The 11,079-nt window shown below is 34.7% G+C and overlaps 1 long non-coding RNA gene across 1 annotated transcript; it reads right to left on the reverse strand.

The window, feature by feature from the left end:
* Window positions 1–569: 569 nt before the first annotated feature.
* On the reverse strand, window positions 570–8,622 carry LOC102145743 (uncharacterized). The gene is made up of 3 exons (XR_010582627.2): window positions 6,976–8,622; window positions 5,530–5,620; window positions 570–767 (listed from the first exon to the last, which is right to left on the reverse strand). It is a non-coding gene; the product is annotated as an uncharacterized lncRNA (long non-coding RNA).
* Window positions 8,623–11,079: the final 2,457 nt, after the last annotated feature.

Below are 11,079 nucleotides of genomic sequence, written 5' to 3' on the forward strand. Positions count from 1 at the left end.
ATGAATCTCTGTACTAATATGTCTAATTTTAAAAATATATTGAAATTGAGCAAAAAGTGAGTTATCACAACCTAATATCTACAATATCCCAAATGCTTACCATGTTCCAACTACTAACTTATGTACATAGTAGCAAAGAAATATTCATCATGTTAAGTAGCATTTATCCACATTAAATCTATCAGGCATACCAAGCAAGTTCAACACATTTAATCCTCACAATACTTCACCATAGTTGTAAGATGTAGGTATTACTAGCCCAATCTAATAGATGAGAAAAATTCAAAGAGGTTTAATTACTAGCCCAAGGTCACTACCTCAAGATTGGTCCACATATGAGTCAAGCCCAAGTCTGTCTGTCCTTAAAAGACATAAGTTTCCCACTAAGTTTTACTATTTCTCTATTTTGATTTTTATAGTAAGAGCAAGTTGTTTTTTTCAGCACATACATTTTTACAATGGGAAAAAATAATCAGAAAAAATTGCTTATAGTGAATAAAATGTACATAGAAGACACTGAAGCTATTAGAATGTGTGTACTTTCTTTATATTCATTTTGATTGCAGTACCTGAATAAGCTGATAACTTCAGTTCCATTTTGAATATGTAGTCACAGCAAAATGTTATTTTCTGATGCCAATTTTTTTCTTCCTTTTGGAGAAAGAGTTTTATTTTCCTTTTTTCTTAGACAAAAAAGTCTTTTACATTTGTCAAATATACATTACCCCTATGTTTGAAAGGAGGAGATGCAAGCAGCGGCAAACAGTCTGAAAAAATCAGCAATAAGTACAGTTTAGCTATTAGGCAAGGGAAAAACATTGACATATGTATTATGTTTCATACAACCTAATGCTTTTTTCCCCAGAAACTAACTTTAGACTAAACAAGAAAACAATGTTCATTAGCTGTTACTTACAAGAAAATTTGCCTTTAGTGGGGGAAAAATAAAAAACTTTAGAAAGAAACCCAATAGGAAAAAAATGCACATGCTACAAAGACCTTTCTTGAAATACCTTTTACTTTTTATTTTACATTTCCATCCAAATCTCTAATTCTGATTCCAACTAGCAATCTTTTTAACTTATTATTGATATGAATAGGAGACAGGGAAATACTGGGTAAAAGAGGGCGGGGTCTCTGGCAAAGATTCCACCCTCAAACCTAAACCCGTGGCCCTAAATGAGAACTTCACATCCTTCACATCCCCATTTTCTTGCCTGAGTGTTGCTGCCTTTTGGCTCACTATACGCCTCACCCTGTACCCATAAAAAACCCAAGCTTCACTGCCAGAGGAGCAGAGTGGCATAGCAGAGAAGGAGAGAAGAGAAGAAGCAACTGAACCTCTAGAGGAGAAGAAACAACTGAGCCTTGGAGACTACAGATAGAGGCAGCTTCACTCAGAGATCACCTTCTTCCCACACCATCTCCTTTCCAGCTCCCTTTCTGCTGAGAGGCACTTCCACCGTTCAATAAAATCCTCTGCATTCATCACCTTTCAAACCATTCACGTGACCTGGTGCTTCCTGGATGCCTAACAAGAACCAGGTATCAAGAGGGTAGGGTGTAAAAGGCTGTCAACTTGACTCTCCAGTGAGCTGCTTAACACTTAGCCATCTACAGGCAGCAACTGCTAAAGGAGCATTAATTATAACAAACCCCTAGATGCTACTGTGGGGCTGGAGCCCAAAAGTGCTCGCCCTGGCCCAGATACCTGCTCACCTGAGTTCTCCCCCTCCCATGATGGATTTGAGCACAGTGACTAGCCAAGTAAGCAAGCCACGCTGGTTACAAGTCCTACAAGGGGTCAAAGAAACTCTCCCATCTCATTATTTCACAGAACATGTGCCATTGTATTGGTGTATCACAGTCGATAATATTTTTCATCATAATAATCATCTATTAAACCTTCTATTTGCCTATCTTCCAAGTAAGCATTATTTCTTATTTAAATCAAAATTAAAAGAATTGGTAGTGCATATTCCTGCACATTTATTTTGCATGATTTTTGTATTTTAAACTTTAAATTATGCCCTTGTTTCTAAGCTGTCCCTGTTTCTACAATATATTGTTTACCTTTGTTTTATGTTTTATTTTATTCCCATAGATTACCATCATTTCATTCTTGTTCATTAGCCACATTGGATTTTATAGGTATTAAATACACTAGCTGGAAACTTATTATGTTTGTGAAGAATGATGCTTACTTGATGTACCATGAAATACTAATCATAAATGGCAAGCTCTCAAGTGCTCACATTTACTGAGATTCTGAAGGCAGGAATGTAAGTTTTTGTCTTATTTAATGATATTTTAAATGATGCTTTATTGTGTAAACATATCAATAAAATCAAACCTTAAAACTATGTTCCAAAGTCTTTTAAACCTAACAAATACCAGACAAATTAATGCAAAATGATATACATTAACAATATGGGAAAAAAAACACAAATGATTTTTTTTTAATAGTGGCACTTGCATAAGAAATCTGAAGATACATGTAACTGTTCTTCCAAATATCAAGCCACATGCAGTTTCAATGAAGATCATTTGTTTTTCTGTTTTTGTTTTTTAATGCAGAAAGTCATATTGGATCTAATAATTGTATCAGTTGGAAATCACATATCTCTTTTCTTTAAATATACATGTCACTATCCAAAATTTTTTCATGTGTTCATTAGAATAAATAACCAACACACAATTTAAAATAAGGTTATTTAATCAATGTTAAAAAAAAAACTGAAATAAAAATCAAGCCTATATGTTAAGTGTAAAGAAAAATGTCTAACAAATTCTAATTTTCACCGAATATAGTAAATGTTATGTATGTGTCTAATTGAAGAGAGCACCTGGACAGGCTAAGTGTGAGCAATAAGGCTGTCTATTCACTCAGGTGCGAGCAGGCTGAGTCCGAAAAGGGAGTCAGAGGAGGGTGGTGGGATTGGAGCTAGGTTTATAGGTCAGTGGTAAGCAGTGGAAAGTTACAGTTAGGGGCCGTTTATTGCAGGCAGGGGAAGAATGTCGCAAGGTACATTATCACAAGGTGGGAGGGGTCACAGGGCACATGTCAGGAGGTTGATTGATCAGTTAGGGTAGAGTATGTCACAATGGTAGAAGGTCGCAAGGTTGGCTAATCAACTAAGACAGGAACTAGTTGTTTTTCTTCTTTTGGGGTCTTCCTGTTGTCCCAGACTTTCTGGCTCCAGGAGACCTTCTGGATGTGTACATGTGGGTCACAGAGGTCGCAATGGCTTGGCCATAGCACAGCCTGCTCCGAGGGGCTTACAGGAAAAACAACTAACATGTTCAGTGTTCACCATATTCGGATACCAGGATAAATATTTTCACATATATTATTTTACATCATTTCTGTGGCATAGATATTATCATTGGGTCAATTTTATAAATGAGGAAACTGAAGCTCAAGAGTGGTAACTTGCCAAAAGTCACACAACAAAGGAATGTCAGGATCAGCCTTTGGCCATTTGTTTGACTCAAGTCTGAATAATTACAACTGTTTTAAGTGGATTAGGGCTAGGTCATCAGGCAAGAGGATAAGGATGCAGGGAATGGGAACATTAGCCTGTTAGTAGAGCTGAAAACCATTATATCATATGTTCATTTGTTCACTTAAAATTCACTTTCTTCTTACATGTGCCACCTCTTCTACAATGATGATTGAGAGATATGAATTTGATGCAGTAAACTAGATGTTCCATAATCTTGCAATTTTTTTTAATTAAACCTGTTAATTTATGACTATTTCATTAGCTAAGTGAATAAGCCTTTTCTAAGTGAAAGTCCAGTTCACCTGCCAAATATAGATAGGGAAGTATAAATGAAATGAGCTATGAGGTGGCTAGCTGAGGAAAGATATACAATATGAAAAGCATTAAAAGGGAATGAGACAGAAACACAAAAGGTTTAATGTAGGCCAGGATCAGAATTTGAGCTATTGAAGGAAGGCAACTTTGAAGAAAATTTAAGGGATAAAATTGATCACAATTTCTTGAACAATGGATACTTTTCATAGAACTGAAAACTAAAGAACTCCAATCTTCCACTAAGAGGACTACACAAATCTGGGGGCATATGCTAGGAAAATAAATAAATGGGCTAGAGAACAATTAGGAAGGCACTAGCAATGGAATGTCTGGGACAGTAAAGAGGTTCATATTAAAAAGTAAGTTGAAGGCCAAGTGCGGTAGCTCATGCCTGTAATCCCAGCACTTTGGGAGGCCAAGGTGGGTGGATCACGAGGTCAGGAGATGGAGACCAACCTGGCTAACATGGTGAAACCTCGTCTCTACTAAAAAACACAAAAAAATCAGCCGGGCCTGATGGCAGGCGCCTGTAGTCCCTGCTACTCAGGAGGCTGAGGCAGAAGAATCACTTGAACCAGGGAGGCAGAGGTTGCAGTGAGCTGAGAGTGCACCACTCCACTCCAGCCTGGGCAACACAGCTAGATTCTGTCTCAAAAAAAAAAAAAAAAAAAAAAAAAAGTAAGTAGAAAATATTTGGAATGCAGGAAATCCAAGTTCATGGCCTTTCCTTAATATTTCCTGCATTAACTGTAGAGCATTCTCCTCACAAAACAGAAGAAAATGGAAGAGAGGAGTTGTCTCGTGCAAAATCCACACTTATTTCAAAAACGTTTATATACTGGAAATGGAAGGATCAATGAAAAAGTAAAAATTGAAGTAGCTAAATACATTAGTAAAGGCCAAGAAAAATCAAGAACTGAAATATTGTTGCATATTTCCACATGGTATGAAAAGACATACGTTTCAGTTATTCCTGTCAATGAGAAAGGGGAATGTATGAATTTGGATTCTCAGTACAAGTTGGATCATGTCATTTGTATTCTTCCCATTGTTAAAGGGAGCAATGCCACAGTTAAATTTGAGGAAAGGAGAATTCTCCAAACAAAGTATATCTTTCAGTTGTAGACTCAGAATAACCTGTTTGAATGGATTGTATGTATTCATTGAAAATGAAATTTTGAATAATTTCTCTTAACTTTTTAATATCTTCATTTATTGGTCTCTGAAATCAAGTCTGGCAGTGGTACTGTGGAAATAACAGTTTTGCTCAAACACAATTAAAAGGGATGTTGACAGGTCTTGTTTAATCTTATTGATTTCTTGGCCTTTTGAAAAAGGGATACATAAAAGACTCGGATTATTCAGATCAGTGTATATGGAGAAGTGCTGAAAGAGCTATAACTGTTTAATTGGCAAACATTTAGGCTATAGTCCCTAAAGTAGGAAGTCTGATTATAACTAGGGAAAATAATTATGTCCATTGACAATAAATTAATATTATGGTTTTAATTTCCTGTACTGCATATTTCCATGCTCTACAGCAATAACACTAATGATATTGTATAGCTGGAACAATGCACAGCTGTTCCCCAGTCAAACCACATAGGAAAGTCACCTAGGCATTTTTATATAATATTGTGTCTGTCCTTATCTACTAAATGAGATTGGGTAAAGGAAATAAATATAAAATACATATTTGTAGAAGTACCTTAGGTGATTCTTATGTAGTCACGCCAACATTTTTTTTCAGATGAGCTCTTGAAGAAACATATTTGTTCATAATTTTAATTTATTTGTGGCTAAAAAAAGAAATTTCACAACTGAGGATTAATTATACTAACATGAATTTGATAACAGAATTGAGTTTATAGTTCTGCAATCTACAACATTCTAGAACACAGACAGGTAATTATTTAAATAATACTACCACATCATTTTCAAGAAATTATCCTTATGGCTGACTTTGATTGGAAGAATTAGCCAAGCTCAATTCAATAGGGAGATAGATTAGGGGATAAAGATTTCACCTAGTTTATAATATATCTTTAGTTTTGTGCTTATCTCGACCTATTTCATAAACAACTTTTTGCACATGAGAAAACAATTATTAATTTGGCTGATCTACACACATTTCTGATATGAGGAATATATATTTAACTTTGGAGAGAAATATATAATCGTAGCACTGGGATTCTTCAATAATATCTTCATTTTTTATTCTGAGTGTGTTTTCACCACATACACAGTGGACCACAACCTATGTTATCAGCTGGACATTTTCATTAACAGAAACAACAAAAAGCAAGTGAATATAGATCTCGTACTCCCACTGTTGTGAGGATGGAGATTCTCATCTGTATTTCATAATACTTATTGGGAGATGTTTATCAGAGAATGGTTTCACTGAGCACTATCAAGCAAGGTACAATAAAGACAAGCCCAAATTTCTGTGAATATGTGTAGTGGAAGGTATGCAAGTGTTTTATACAAGAAACTATGAAATATTACTGAGGAGAAAATTAATTATATCTAACTAAATGGAAGGTAATTATTTCATGTTTATGTATTGAAAATCCAGTAACATAGAGATGTCAATTTTCCCCAAATTATTCCGTACCTTGAATGAAATACTAGCCATATATCAGCTGAGTATTTGCAGAAATCGGTAAATTAATTCTAAATTAATTAATTAATTAATTCTAAAATTCACATAGCAATTAAATAGCCAGGATTGGTAGGACAACAGGAAAAAGAAGTAGAGAACTGATAACAGCAGATATCCAGATATGTGCTTGTGTTGGATAACCAACATCTTCCAATTTTCTAACCTACAGCAGTGACTATAGTTAATAACATTGTTTACTGGATATTTGCTAAAACAGATCTTAAGTGACCTCACCACGAACACACACACACACACGCATGCATACACACACACAAACACACATTAACTGGGTATGGTGAAGACTGTGTTAATTAATTTGATTGTGGTAATAATTGCACAATATAAATGTGTACTGAATGATGTACACCTTGAATATATACAATTTTTATTTGACAATTATTCCTCAATAAACCTAGAAAATAATCTATAATGAATCTGTAGTAATTAAGAGAGAGTGGTAATAATAACACAAAAATTGTAAATACTCACCAAGGGAGGAGATTACAGAGTCCAGCAATACACACAATGGAATTCCTTGAATGAACTTCTGCTTCAAACTCTCCACTAATTGGTTGGTCCAAAATATTCAGAGACCTGTATTGTAACCCAGGGCACTGATTCCCATTTCTTTCTTTTTTCTCTTATTTCAACAGCTATCAGGGTTGAATTGTGTTCTGAAGGTTCTTTGTGTCTTCTGCTGCCTGCTTCACCTTCACAGGTGTTTCCTCAAGATTCTTTTGATTATCTAATGTTAGCCTGGCTTTTGCATCTCAGGGGACCCAAACTGACACTATAACCTAAGAAAATGTGTGTGTGTTCACATGAAAAATAACCATTGCAGCACACTATCTGGAACATGTATTCTACACCTGTATATTAAAATGCATGGTATTACTCCAAATCAAGCCTTTTCAAAAAAAATCATAGTCATTGAGACTAAATTTCACTATAAATCATTAATATTCATAATATTCATCAACTGGTCTTGAATATCAGAATAACGATTATTATATTTGACATACTTGCAATTAATAAAATATTCAATTGATTTTGAAAAGTACTATAAAAGTCTTTTATAGAAATACATTAATTTTGAAGTATATTTGTCTTCTCTTTAAATTTTGAATATTGCCACCATAATTTAATTGTCAGTGTCTTTATCAGAATTACTTGTCATTATTTATTAAGAAAATTACCCTGCCCCATGCTATGGTATGTGGGATAGAAAATAAAGTAGATATGTTGTTAATGGTGTTCTACTATGTCCCATTAATTAGATTAGACTATTTGAGTTATTCCACAATAGTAATTGATTAGCACTTGCTTGTTATTACTCTCAAATAGTTCATGTTAATAAGGATAACATACAAATTGGAAAACTGCAGGAAGTACTGTATTTAGAAATACTACATTTGGTCATAGAATAGACCAAGCTAATCTATGTACAAAGAATTTAAATAAAACAGAGGATCCAATGGATTATATGTTCTAATTATAATGCCTAAAATTTAGAAAACATGTTAATGTTTGCAAGATATTTTCACATAGTATATTGGTTTCCATTGCTGCTGTAATAATTTACCACAAATTTCATGGCTTAAAACAATACCACTTTTTTCTCATAGTTCTGTAAGTGATAAATCCAGTATGCCTTATTAGGTTGTCTGCTCCAGGTCCCATAAGACCAATATAAAGCAAAAATCAAGGTGTCACTCACTGGGTGTCACTGCTATCTGCAGGCTTTGGGGAAGAATCTATTTCCAAGGTTATTCAGGTTGTTGAGAAAATCCAGTTTCTTACAGGAGTGTCATTGATGGCTGTCATCTTGATGTCTGCTACTACACCCCAAGGCTATATGTCATTCCTTCTTCAGTGACCTCCTCCATCTTCAAAGCAACAAGAGCACATTGAATCCTTTTCCTGTTTTGAATCTCTTTGACTTCTTCAGCCATCAGCTGGAAACAAATTCTCTGCTTTTAAAATCTCAAATGGTTAGGCCAGGCCTCTGGGATAATCTCCTATCTTAAAGTCAGCTGTGCCACATAATATATAATCATGGGAGAGATGTCTCTCATAGTCACATGTTCCAGGGATCAGAATTTGTCATCTTGCTGGTGGGGAGGGTTAGGATTCTGCCTGTGATACACAGGTTATCTATGAAGCTGGTACTGTAATTATGACATTATCATTATCACAATTAAACTTTCAGAGACTCAGATTGATAACAACTTATATAAATTCTGGTAGTTTGTAATAAAGTTAGCTAGCTCTTGAATAAAAAAATCTTTGAATAAATTTATTTCCCAAACAGTATTCTTATAAGAACTGAGCTACATAGATACGAAAAAGGAAGACATAAATGCCTCCAATGGTCAATACAGTGATATGCGGCTTCATTTTTGATTTGGTTTTTTATTTTGGTAAAAGATAATCTGTGGAAATAAAGATAAATAAAGATACTATCACATAATCAGAGTGGCAAAGGCTCAATATATATTTAGTTATACAGATTATATGACATAGCAGTCACTAAATATACAGTAAATTTTTTTTTTTTGAAATAGAGTCTTGCTCTGTCGCCCAGGCTGGAGTGCAGTGGCACAATCTCTGCTCACTGTAAACTCTGCCTCCCAGATTGAAGCGATTCTCCTGCCTCAGCCTCCTGAGTAGCTGGGATTACAGGCCCGCGCCACCACGCCCAACGAATTTTTGTATTTTTTTTTTTGGTAGAGATGGGGTTTCACTATGTTGATCAGGCTTGTCTCGAACTCCTGACCTCGTGATCTGCCAGCCTTGGCCTCCCAAAGTGCTGGGATTGCAGGCGAGAGCCACTGCTCCCGGCCAGTATATAGTAAATATTTGAGCTTATAAATGATTGCATTCAACAAAACATCCAAAAGATTATTCTCAATTATCATTGTAATGGTCTATTTCTCTTGACCTGGCACTACCTAATATATAAGCCATTCCTACATATGATTATTGAGCACTTAAAATACTCTATCAGATATAAAAAGCATAATCAATATTGAAGGCTTGATATGTAAAAACAAAAATACAAGATATTGCATTAATACTCACATAATGATTACATTTGGAGTAATATTTTGAAAATACTAGATAAAATAAATTAGTAAAACTAACTTTATCTGCTTTTTAAAATTATTCTTAATGGGGTTTCTTGAAAAATTCTTAATTACATCTGTGTCACATTATGTATCTATTGAACAATGCTGCTTTAAAACAATATAGCAAGAAACATTCTTCAGGATACGTTTCTTATATATCATTGTATATATAAGAGGAAATGATTTATTTTTCTATTATCTACAGATCACCAAATAAATTATTTATAAATAAATATGTTATTCTTTGCATATGCTCAATTAATTTAAGTTCCTAAAAAATAAAAAAGAATAATCAAAATTTAAAGCTGTAAAAGCTATTTGATTATTAGAATCAAAACAGAATATAAAGCAATGTATCTAGTATAATCTCATTTTGCTCTTGTCTTTGTATTCCAGATCATTCCTCGGCTTGTTGAGCTCATTTCTTCTCTCCTTCTAGGTCTGATAAATTGACCTCAGTGTTCATCTTCTATTAATTCAAAAGAAGCTTTGTGCTTGCATCAGCGCTGCCTGACACAGGGGAAAATGAGAAATGCGGCCATTGATATGCAAAGAAGGGCAATGTGGCTAAACTGAAGAGAGTAGGCTTTTGTCCAGCTACTTCCAAAATGGCTCATTTCAGATTCCCACTTGTTCAACTAAAACAAAATATTAATGAATCTGCTAAATAAAGCTTATAAATGCTGAAGAATTAATAAGGGTGAAATCTGAAGGGCATAAGTATATTTTCTCAATAAATTCTCTTTGACCACTCATGCTCAGGTGTGTGATATGTTACCTCTTGTTTTTATGAATCCTTCCATTGTTGTAAATGGGCTCTGTATAACCTTTTCAGTTAGGAAAGATCAAAGAGACTTTGATAAAATATATTGGAAAGTTACCTATGCTTTAAAATTTAATCAAATGACCAAATGACTAAGCAAGCACTGTTTGGTTAGAAAATAGATTAATGTCAAGAATTATACTGAATGTAGGTAGCTATATCTAAAAAGAGTGATAATATGTATAGTTATGTTGCAAAGAGGAGAAAATAGTTAGATTTCTTAGTTTAAAAGTAATTACCGGTGCTGGATGCCATGACTCATGCCTGTAATCCCAGGACTTTGGGAGGCCGAGGTGGATGGATCACAAAGTTAGGAGTTCAAGACCAGCATGGCCAACGTAGTGAAACCCCACTTCTACTAAAAATACAAAAATTAGCTGGGCATACTGGTGCGTGCCTGTAGTCCCAGCTATTTGGGAGGCTGAGGCAGGAGAATTGCTTAAATCTCCTGGGAAGTGGAGGTTTTAGTGAGCCGAGATGGCACCACTGCACTCCAGCTTGGGCGACAGTTTGAGACTTCGTCTCAAAAGTAATAATAATAATAATAATAATAATTACTGGAATGAAAATTTAGTTTCTTAACACATATAGGCACCAACTTAATTGAATAGAATTTTATTTGCTATATTTACCTTTCAAGTG

The sequence above is a fragment of the Macaca fascicularis genome, chromosome 17 (assembly GCF_037993035.2).
Source record: "Macaca fascicularis isolate 582-1 chromosome 17, T2T-MFA8v1.1".
In the NCBI taxonomy this organism is placed as follows: domain Eukaryota; kingdom Metazoa; phylum Chordata; class Mammalia; order Primates; family Cercopithecidae; genus Macaca; species Macaca fascicularis.